Raw genomic sequence first — 12,220 nt, 5'->3', positions numbered from 1 at the left:
GAAGATGTATCCCATTTGTTTACAATAAAAATGAATAAAAAATAAATAAAAAGGCAAACATGTGAAAAAAAGAACATTTTAAAAAGAACACCTGTGAATGTGCTGAATAATGTAAAAATAGATTACTCAGCACTATTGAAGTTTCTAGATATGATTTTCTCCATGCTTTACTCTCAAAGGTAATCACTATCCTGATTTTTCAAAAATCAGTTTTAGTTTTATTATGTAAATACCACATATATTCCTAAACATGGTTTTTGTTTGTTTGTTTTGGTGCTAGGGATTGAACCTAGGACTAGAGCATGCTCAGGTTCTACCACCAACCTACACAAACAGCCACCAATGTACTATTCATTTTTGCTTATCTTTAAATTTAAAAGAATTATTTCCATGCTATATCATGCTACTACTTTTTTTCAACAGTATACTTCACATCCCTATTGTATGTAGGTTTGGTTTATTTTGTCATAATGCATTCCATTATTTGAATATGAAAAAGAAAAAGTTTTCCAAAGTGGCTGTACCAGTATACACTACCAGCAATATCCCCTCCTTAAGCTTCACCGTAGCTACTTATTTTTCTAAAGAACAGATAAGACTAGGCTGCTCAATGGAGCCCCAGCCTGTGGAGCATTCAGTCTCACGGTGGAAAGATGCACTCACCACGAAGACCCATCTGCTGAATGAACAAATAAGCGAAAGAATAAAAGAGTAAATGTGAAAGGTTCAAAAAACAAAGACTAGGCTGCTATGTTAAAAAAATACATATTTTAAATGGAACCCTGAATATAACACTAGGAAAAATTAAAATAGAACTGAGAATAGATTAGTAGTAGCACACTTACTAGCATGCACAAGGCCCTGGGTTTAATCCCAGAAGGTAGGGGTACAAAATGGGAAGGACACACGTAAAACTAAATTGCATAATTTATTGTTAGACTTCTGTAGTCATGCCCCTTCTTTAAGGATCCTATTCGGCCAACCTGATCCATGGGCCACCTAATCTTGCTGAGATAAAAGCCTCCTTTATCCAGTTCTGCCTTCCCCAGAATCACATCTTCCTTTATCTCCTCCCTGATGTTTCCTGTTACCCATGCTTCATTCGGTAGCATATTATTTAGTCTCCAGGTGTTGGAGTAATTTCAGTTTTTTATTTTCTCATTGATTTCTAATTTTATTCCATTATAATCTGATAGAACACAAGGCAGTATCTCTATTTTTAAAAATTTCCTAAGGACTGCTTTCTGGCATTACATATGGTCTATTTTCAAGAAGGTTCCATGTGCTGCTGAGAAGAAAGTGTATTCACTCACTGATGGATAGAATATTCTTTATATATCTGTTAAGTCTAAGTTTTTGATTGTGTTATTGAGTTCTGTGGTTTCTTTGTTTAGTTTTTGTTTGGAAGATCTATCCAGTGGTGACAGCAGTGTGTTAAAGTCACCCAGAATTATTGTGTTGTGGTCTATTTGATTCCTGGAATTGAGAAGGATTTGCACTGTTGTTTGGGGCATAAATATTTACAATCATTATGTTCCTGATTTATGGTTCCCTTAAGCAGTATGAAATGTCCTTCTTTATCCCTTCTGACTAACTTTGACTTGAAGTCCACTTTATCTGAAATTAGGATGGAAACCCCTGCTTTTTTACTGAGTCCATGCGCGTGGTAGTTTTTTCCCCCATCCTTTCACCTTTAGTCTGTGGATGTCTTTTTCTATGAGATGAGTCTCTTAAAGGCAGCATGTTGTTGGGTCTTTCCTTTTAATCCATTCTGCCAGTCTATGTCTTTTGATTGATGAGTTTAGGCCATTAACGTTCAGGGTCATTACTGACATATGATGTGTATTCCCAGTCATTTGGGCTCATTTTTGGTTTTTAACTTGGCTTGGTTTCTCCTTTGAATGGATTTTCCTTTAAGATATTTCCTCCCTTTGCTGACCTCCATTGTTGTTTTTCATTTCCTCCTCATGGAATATTTTGTTGAGGATATTCTGTAGCGCAGGCTTTCTATTTGTAAATTCTTTTAACTTTTGTTTATCATGGAAGGATTTTATTTCATCGTCAAATCTGAAGGTTAGTTTTGCTGGGTATAGGATTCTTGGTTGGCAACCATGTTCTTTCAGAGCTTGAAATATGTCGTTCCAGGCCCTTCTAGCTTTTAGAGTCTGGGTTGAGAAGTCTGCTGCTATCCGTATTGGTTTCCCCCTGTATGTAATCTGCTGTTTTTCTCCTGCAGCCTTCAAAATCCTATCTTTATTTTGTATGTTAGGGATTTTCATTATAATGTGCCTTGGTGTTGATCTGTTGTGATTCTGTGCATTTGGCGTTTTGTAAGCCTCTTGTATTTGATTTTCCATTTCATTCTTCAGGCTTGGGAATTTTTCTGATATTATCTCATTGAATAGGTTGTTCATTCCTTTGGTTTGTATCTCTGTGCCTTCCTCAATCCCGATAATTCTTAAATTTGGTGTTTTCATGATGTCCCATAGTTCTTGGAGATTCTGTTCATGATTTCTTATCATCTTCTCTGTTTGGGCGACTTTATTTTCAAGATTAAATATTTTTTTTTTATTGTCTGAGGTTCTGTCTTCCAAGTGGTCTAGTCTGTTGGTGATGCTTTCCATTGAGGTTTTTATTTGGCTTATTGTTTCCTTCATTTCAAGGATTTCAATTTTTTTTTTCTTGTTTGTTTGTTTGAGAATCTCTATCTCTTTGTTGAAATGATCTTTTGCTTCCTACAGTTGCAGATCTGGGGTATTGCAGTTTCCCCCCTATAGGCTTATAGTGACCAAAACATTTTCTTTAGGGGGAGATCAATATTAGCAGTGTCCAGTTCAGAGAGTATGCAACCCTAGACCAAATAGCCCCTATGAGGACACTAACAATATTGTCATAATAAACAGAATGAGTTCAATTATTATCTTCAGTATAACAAATAGATTTGCAATAAGGTCTACAGTTTCTAATGGAGGACAAAGAGGATGCAGGAGGGGTGTAGGATGTAGTGTTAATGGGATAAGAAAAGAATATATAGAAGTTCTAGATAATAGAGTGAGAGTATAATCAAAAGAAACTGGATGTTAACATGGAAAAAGGGAGAAAGAGACTGAGGGAACAGGTAAACAAAACAAAAAGAGAGCGAGAAATAAATAAAATAAAGAAATAAAAACTTAAAATTTTTCAATAAGGAGAAAAAAGAAAGTCTACACTATAACAGTCATATAGTATTCAAACCTCCCAGTCTTCAGTAGCCTGATGCATGAGAGGTACCTGACAATGAGCTTCCAGTCTCCAGCAGGTATCTCAAGATGGGATTTTCCCCACCTAAAGATCGGAGCTACGGTTTCCAGGATTATCCAAGATGGTCGCTCTGGCTTCCAAATGTGTTGGCAAATGGGGAGCTGCAGGTTGGGGTGTGGGCATGGTCGGCTGGAGGTCCTGGAGGCCGGGTGCAGTTGGTCAGGCAGGGGTCCTGGAGGTGGGGTGTGGTCAGTCTGGTAGTGCGATCCTGGAGGCAGTGTGAATCAGTTCATCTGGGGGTCCTGGTGATAGGGCATGGTCAGTCAGTCTGGGGGTCCTGGTGGCGGGGAGCAGTCAGTGAGGGCCCTGGAGGCAGGGAATGATCGATCGGGCTGAGGGATCCTGCAGGTACTGTAACAGTGAACTTTCAGGTAGCAGCAGGCAGCTGGGGCTCCACTTGTGGTCTGCTGTCAGTTTGCTGCCTGCCGTCAGACGATCAGGAGATGAACCTCAGGCGCCTGGTGATGGGTAGGTGAAATGTAGGTGAAGGACAGGCAAGAGGCAGGTAAATGGTGGATGATAGGCACCTGACAGTGAGCAATCTGCACTCAAAAAGTTGTCGATATGCTGGCAGACTCCACATCTTCCTTTGACAACAGTCTTAATCAAAGAAAATAAAGACCCTGTCCTCAAAAATGAACAACAAAAAAGGACACAAGCATTAAGATGCTACCTGCCTTGTCAGTGATGTAGTTGTCTTTTTACATTACTGTGCACCATAATCATCATTCCAAAATGAAATTTTGACTTATTTTCACGTACCTAGAAGACCCATTAAACTATTGTAAAAACAATCTTTCACAAAGGAAAGGCTGATTTTTTTCCCCCTGCAGCACTAAACTACACCCACAACCGTTTTTTTGTTTTGTTTTGTTTTGTTTTGTTTTGTTTTGAGACAAAGTTTCACTAAGTTGCATCAAGGCTGTCCTGAACCTTTAACTGCCTCAGACTCCATCTTGGCGGGGATTACAGGCAAATGCCACCATGCCTGTCTCTGAAAAATGAATTTTACAATAATCCCTAAGGTAGTTCTTTTGGTTAAAGCCTTTGACTTAAAAGCAACAGAAACTAACTAGGTAGAAGAGAATTGTTCAAAGGATACAAGAAAATTGTAAGGCATCAAAAGAATTTTCCATGAACCAAATTTTAGTCCAGTGCCCTCCTGTAATCCAGTCAACACTGGCTAGAAAGTTGGGTGTGGTGGCACACTGTAGTCCCAACTACTCAGAAGGGTGAGCTAGGAGGATCTCAAGTTTAAGGCCAATCTGGGCAACTTAATAAGAACCTGATACAAAATTTTGAAAGACTGAAAATGTAGCTTAGTAGTAGATTACTTGCCTAGCGTGTGCAAGGCTGGGATTTAATCTGCAGTACTGAAAAAGAAAAAAAAAAAAAAAAACATTAATTTAGAGACTTCCTCCACATTAGAAAAGTGTAAAGTGGTTTCACTTGTCAACGTTGGCACTATTGATAGTTTGGGTCAGACAATTCTGTTGTGAGGGCAGGGGATTGTCCTGTGAATTCTAGCTTTTTAGCACTATCCCTGGCCTCTACCCACTAGATGATGGTAGCATTCCTCTCCTCCAGCACATGACAAGGAAAAATGTCTCTAGACATTGTCAAAAGTCCCCTGAGGGGCAAAATTATCCCAATCAAGAACCATGGATAGAAACACAAAACATAATTGAAACAATAAGCGAACAAGAAAGTAAAATAAAATATGCAAAACTGAATAGTATAAAATTTCCATTTTACTTTAATATTCTTAGAGAATATAGACAATGCTATAAGAAAAACTTTAGACAAATTGAATTTAACAGTGTTTAATTGAGCAAAGAACAATTCATTCATCAGGTAGTCCTCTGAACCAGAACAGGTTTAGAGAACTCCAGCCTGCAATGTGGTCAGGCACCATTTATGGACAGAAAACAGAAATGATGTGCAGAGACAGCTGGATTGCTTACAGTGCCCGGTCATTTGCCTTATTTGAACCTGGTCTCATCAGTGTCTGTGATGGACTGAAGCTTGGCAGCTGTGATTGGCTCAGATTCAGCTATATTACAAAAGTTTACTCCTGAGATAGGCTTTCAGTTAGCTTATGGACCAGTGAGGTTTTAGTTCTTACATAAGTACTCAAGCACAGAGGCATCCTCGAGCCAAACTGAACAGCAAATTAGTCATTTACCATTTTATTCTGCTAGAAAAAAATGGTAAAACTATAAAGGAGATGGATGCTATTAATTCCCATTTGAAATATTTCTCAGATATTTACTGGAAGGATGGTCAAAAACGTACCTTGAGGGGCTGGGGAGATAGCTCAGTCGGTAGAGTGCTTGCCTTGCAAGCACAAGGCTGTGGGTTCGATCCCTAGCACCAAAAAAAAAAAAAAAAAAAAAAAAAAAAAACCACCTTGATTCTCCCCCCTAAAAAAATTCCTTAGGAGGCAACTGTATCTGAAGGAACTTGTGAATCAATAATGTATTTTCTATTCTTTTATTGGCATAATTTCAGAAAGCAGCTTTATCTGTCTTGCTAAATGGTCTTTGATTGGCAGGGACTGCCTAAACTCAACGTCATCTTGTCTACAGGCTTTCAATCTGATAGTAATTAACATCTATATTCATCCATAAATATTTACTAAATATCTAATTACCAGACTCTGAGGTAGGCATCGGGGGTATATGACAAATAAAAAATGGTCCTTGGCTTCATGAAGCTTTCTATCTAACGGGTGAAACACTGATCAAACATACATTTACAAAACAATTAAGCCATTTTAAGAAGATAACATGCTGCTGTGTGGATAGCATTTGCCTTTTTAAGAAGGTGATGAAAAGCAGGGCATGGTGGTGCACACCTGTAATCCCAGTCACTCAGGAGGCTGAGGCAGGAGGATCACAAGTTTGAGGTCAGCCTCAGCAACTTAGGGAGAAACTGTCTCAAAAAATAAAGGGTGGGGCTGGGGCTGGGGCTCAGTGGTAGAGTGCTTGCCTAGCATGTGTGAGGCGCTGGGTTTGATCCTTAGAACTACATAAAAATAAGCAAAAAAAAGCATTCTGTCCATCTATAAAAATAACAAAAATTTTAAAAATAAAAAAATAATAAATAAATAAAAGGGACTGGGTGTGTAGCTCAGTGGTTAACCACCCCTGGATTCAATCCTCAGTTATCCCCCCACACACACACAAAAAAAAGGCCATGGAAGACTTCTCTGAGAAAATAACTGAGATCTGAGAACCAAGAAGGGATGGTTCGTAGGAAGCTGTGAGGGGGTAGTGCTTTGAAACCAAGAGTAGAAAATGTAAATATAGCTTTTAATCTTATAGTGCAGGGCAAAGGTGACAGTCATTGGAGGAGTAGTGGTAGCTGAGAGTACAGAGCCAAAATTACAATCCTGAGATAAACCTGGAAATCCTTTCGTTATGTAAATAGTCCCCTTCCTTCTGTATATTAAAATAGCTCTGTGTCAGTCCTTTGGTAAAGGAAAACACAAAGGTACAAAATCTTTTCTGTTTTCTTCTTTTAGTGCTGGGGATTGAACCCAGGTCCATGCACAAGGCAAGCAAATGCTCTACCACTAAGCTACATCCTCAACCTTTTCAATTTTTAAATTTTGAGACAGAATATCACTAAATTTCCCAGACTGGCCTCCATCTTGAATCCTCCTGCCTCAGGCTCCCTAGTAGCTGGGTTTACAGGAGTGTACCACCACACCCAATGTACATAAATCTAAGGTGAATGGATGTTAAGTTTCAGAGGAAATAAAATAGTATTTACTAATAGCAATTAACCATGTATAAACTGATACACATACAGAAAATTAAAAATTTACTCTATGATAGAGGAGAAAGAAAACCTTAGAACTGTATTTAGTTTTATGATCTATTTTCCTATTTATGAAAATAATGTTAAATACATACTGTATTTAACTGTAAAGCACTGTATGAGCAAGAATGTCAGAGTGGAAAGAACACAGGCCCTAGCGCAGTATGCTTTGACCTAGCTCACAGGTTTTACTAGCAGTTTCAACTCTTCCAGCTCAGCTCAGAAACAAGAACCAGGAATCTTTCTCAGACTGAGCAAACCAGACGACTGCTGAAATAATGAGTCAAGTTCTTAAATATTGCCCATTTCTACTTTTCCAAAAGCACTATATCACTTTAAGTAATGGCCTCTGTGCCCTTTTAGTCACACAAAGCTAAGTTACAGGAGATCTTAAAATGGTAGGAAATTCACACCGGATTGGTGCACATAGGACCAGGAGTCTTAGTCAGGCCATGTTAAGTCCGAAATTACACTATGATGCAATTTCTTTTTGATGTTTATTTTTTTGTTTTTGGTACTAGGGACTGAACCCAGGAGTGCTTTACCACTGAGCTACACCCCAGCACTTTTTATTTTTTATTTTGAGACAAGGTCTCACTAAATTGCTTAGGGGTAAGTTGGAGAGGCTAGCCTTGAATTTGAAATCCTCCTGCCTCAGCCTCCCAAGACGCTGGGATTACAGGCATGTGCCACCACACCCGACTTCTAGTTTCTTTTTATATGTTTATTTTTTCTGTCTTATTTTGAGGATATCATTTCCAATGTTTGGTATATTTCGTACTTGTCAAAATGGAGTTTTCTTTTTTGTTCAGATGACTAAATAGTCTTCTATGTTTATTTGATGCAATGAAGTATAATTCACATAAAGTAAAGGAAGGTCAAGTTATCGTATTTAATCAGATTAATTTTTAAATGTTTTTGTATTTGAAATTATTCCATTGGTTTTACTGATGGAATTTCTCCCTTTAGAACCCAGAATCCCATGGAGTAGGATTCAGATCCCAGCTTTGGCATGTACCTATAGTCTCTGCTACTCAGAAGGCTGGGGCAGGAGAATCCCTTAGCCCAAGAGTTTGAGGCCAGTCTGGGCAACATGGCAAAACCTTGTTTCAAACCAAAAACAAATCTTGTTTGGAATTTATTCTGTGTTTTTTTGGACAACTGCCTTATATTCTCAGAATTGTAGTATCCTTATCTATAAAATGGGAATAGTTTATTTCTTGAGCTATTTTAGAGCTATTTGTGGATACTTGATATAGTTGCAATTAAGTGAGAACTGACCTGTGAGACAAATAAGAGAGATGGACACCATCTTAGTCCCTTCATGCTATTATAACAAAATACCTGAGACTGGATAACTTATAAACAATAGAAATGTATTTCTTACAGTTTGGTGGCTGGGAGGTCCAAGACCAAGGCATTAGCAGGTTTGGTGTCTGGCAAGGGTCCAGCAGCTGCTTCCAAGATGGTACCTTTTCCTGCATTCTGGGGAACGAATGCTGTGTCTTCTCCAGGACCATGGCAGAAGAGACAGAAGACTAAAGACCTCACTCTTTTCATCCTTTTATAAATTTGCTAATCACATTCATGAGGACTCTACCCTCAAGGCTTGATCACTTCCTAAGGCCCTACCTCTTAATATTGATTAAACTTTTTTTTTTTTTTTTTGTGGTGTTGGGGATTGAACCCAGGGCCTTGTGTTTGCGAGGCAAGCACTCTACCTACCAAGCCATATCCCCAGCCCACTTGATTAAACTTTTGACATGAATTTTGGATGATACATTCAGATCATAGCAGATATACTGTGGAAAAGAATTCATTAATTGTTTATCACAGTTTGCTTCCTGTGACTTTTTCAATTTTTAAAAAACTACAATCAATACCTAATTACTTAGGGCTTGATAATCCAGTTCTAGACCATTTAGCTCTGTAATTTCTTGCTGTACAATAGTAAAAACCAAAAAAAAAGGAAATGATTTCTTGCAGAGATTAAATCATCTTTGTGTCCCCTATGGTAGTTAGCACTTAGTATGGACTAAATGTAAAATTGTCAGAAACTCAAATTTTATTTTTAAGTTGTAGATGGACCAATAAGTTTATTTTATTTATTTATTTATTTATTTATCTTTATTTACCTCACACGTGGTAGGCAAGCGTTTTACCACTGAGCTACAAGCCCAGCCCCTCAAGTTTTAATAATCTTGGTTAAGACCAAAAATAAAAATGAGACTTTGAGCTCTGTTATTTTGTTTTAACACTGTCATCACCCTGAGACTTTTCACAAATGAGTTTCGACTATGGCAAAGAAATCAAATCAAATGTTTAGAACAGGGTTGAACAGAAAATAGATTCTTATTCTGGGTAATATTAAGTATGACCTTAATTACTAGAAGAATAAAACTAAGTAAAAAATGTTTATATTTTGCATGTCCTGTGAGAAAAACCAAAAGAGGGGTGATTCCAGACTTCAAGGATTTTATAAACTTGTAAAATCAGATTTTAACTTGCACATTAATTACTTCAGAGAAATCTGAAAGTGAACCAGAAACAGTACAAATTCTACATACTACCCTACTATGGGTGAAGAGGGTTACTGGGGATTGAACCAGGGGTGCTTACCACTGAGTTATCTCCCCAGTTTTGTATTTGAGACAGGGTTTTACTAAGTTTTTGAGGGTCTCACTAAGTTGCTGAGGCTGGCCTCACACTTGAGATTCACCCTGCTTCAGCATCTTCAAGTAGCTGGTATTATAGGTGAGTGTCCCCATGACCCATTTACATGTCATTTTTTCAAAGAAGATTATAATATAGGAACTAGAGGGAAGCTGCATTCCTTTTCACTCCATAACTCAGGTTTCAAGCAGAGGATAGCTGTTTCTTGGTGAGGCAGTTTTTGCGGCTTATCGATCCCCTGCTGTTTACCACATTTGTCTACTGTGATCACCTGCAGTCTGCCAGCATATCGACACATTTTGAGTGCAGATTGCTCACTATCAGGCACCTATCATGCACCATTTCCCTGCCTCTTGCCTGTCCATCACCTGCATTTCACCTACCCATCACCCACAGCCTAGGTTCATCTCCCAATCATCCAACAACAGTCAACAGACCAACTGCAGATCGCCAGTGGAGCGCCAACTTCCTGCTGTTGCTGGAAGTCCACTGTCACAGTACCTGCATGTTTGGCTGCCACCATTTTGAGACAACAGCCAGGCCCCATAGAATCCCTAGTCAGACTGACTGAGCCCCATCTCAAGGATCCCTCAGCCTGACCGATCACTCCCTGCCTCCAGGACCCTCACATCAACTGACTGCTCCATGCCACCAAGACCCCCAGACCATCTGACAGTGCCCTACCACCAGAACCCCCAGACAGACTGACTACACCCCACCTCCAGGATCCTGCAACCAGACTGACCACATCCCACCTCCAGGACCCCTGCCCGACCAACTGCATTCCACCTCCAGAACCTCCAGCTGACAACACCCACACCCCAAACTGCAGTTCCCCATTTGCCAACACATTTGGAAGCCAGAGGGGCCATCTTGGATAATCCGGGAAGCTGTATCTCCCATCTTTAAGTGGGGCAAATTTTATCCTGAGATGCCTGCTGGAGACTGGAAGCTCATTGTCAGGTACCTCTCATACATCAGGCTACTGAAGACTGGGAGGTTTGAATACTATATGACTGTTATTGTATAGACTTTCTTTTTTCTCCTTATTGAAAAAATTTAAGTTTCTATTTCTTTACTTTTCTCACTCTCTTTTCCTTTTGGTTACCTGTTCCCTCAGAGTATCTTGCTCCTTTTTCCCATGCTAACAACCAACTACTTTTGATTACACTCTCACTCTATTATCTAGAACTTCTATATATTCTTTTCTTATCCCATTAACACTACATCCTACACCCCTCCCGCATCCTCTTTGTCCTCCATTAGAAACTGTAGACCTTATTGCAAATCTATTTGTTATACTGAAGATAATAATTGAACTCATTCTGTTTATTTTGACAATATTGTTAATGTCCTCATAGGGGCTATTTGGTCTAGGGTTGCAAACTCTCTGAACTGGGCACTGCTAATATTGATCTCCCCCTAAAGAAAATGTTTTGGAGACTTATAGGATAACTATAAGCCTATAGAGGGGAAACTGCAATAACCCAGATCTGCAGTGCCAGAGGGGAAGATACATGAAAAACATGAAGAAACAAGGGAAGAAAATGATCCAAACAAATCTACAATCTATATTAATAGAATCCAGTGATAGTATGGTAGAAGAAATGTCAGAAAAGAATTTCAGATTATACATGATTAAGATGATTCGTGAAGCAAAGGATAAGATTAGAGAGCAAATATAGGCGATGAATGATCATAACAATAAGCAGTTGAAAGAGCAACTGCAGGAAGCAAAAGATCATTTCAACAAAGAGATAGAGATTCTCAAACAAACAAGCAAGAAAAAAAATTGAAATCCTTGAAATGAAGGAAACAATAAACCAAATAAAAACCTCAATGGAAAGCATCACCAAAAGACTAGACCACTTGGAAGACAGAACCTCAGACAATAAAAAAAAAATATTTAATCTTGAAAATAAAGTCGCCCAAACAGAGAAGATGATAAGAAATCATGAACAGAATCTCCAAGAACTATGGGACATCATGAAAACACCAAATTTAAGAATTATCGGGATTGAGGAAGGCACAGAGATACAAACTAAAGGAATGAACAACCTATTCAATGAAATAATATCAGAAAAATCCCCAAGCCTGAAGAATGAAATGGAAAATCAAATATAAGAGGCTTACAAAACGCCAAATGCACAGAATCACAACAGATCAACACCAAGGCACATTATAATGAAAATCCCTAACATACAAAATAAAGATAGGATTTTGAGGGCTGCAGGAGAAAAACAGCAGATTACATACAGGGGGAAACCAATACGGATAGCAGCAGACTTCTCAACCCAGACTCTAAAAGCTAGAAGGGCCTGGAACGACATATTTCAAGCTCTGAAAGAACATGGTTGCCAACCAAGAATCCTATACCCAGCAAAACTAACCTTCAGATTTGACGATGAAATAAAATCCTTCC

This window comes from Sciurus vulgaris, assembly GCF_902686455.1.
Source record: "Sciurus vulgaris genome assembly, chromosome: 18".
Taxonomy (NCBI): Eukaryota; Metazoa; Chordata; class Mammalia; order Rodentia; family Sciuridae; genus Sciurus; species Sciurus vulgaris.
The sequence above is the reverse complement of the archived record's forward strand: the minus strand, read 5'-3'. Positions refer to the sequence as shown.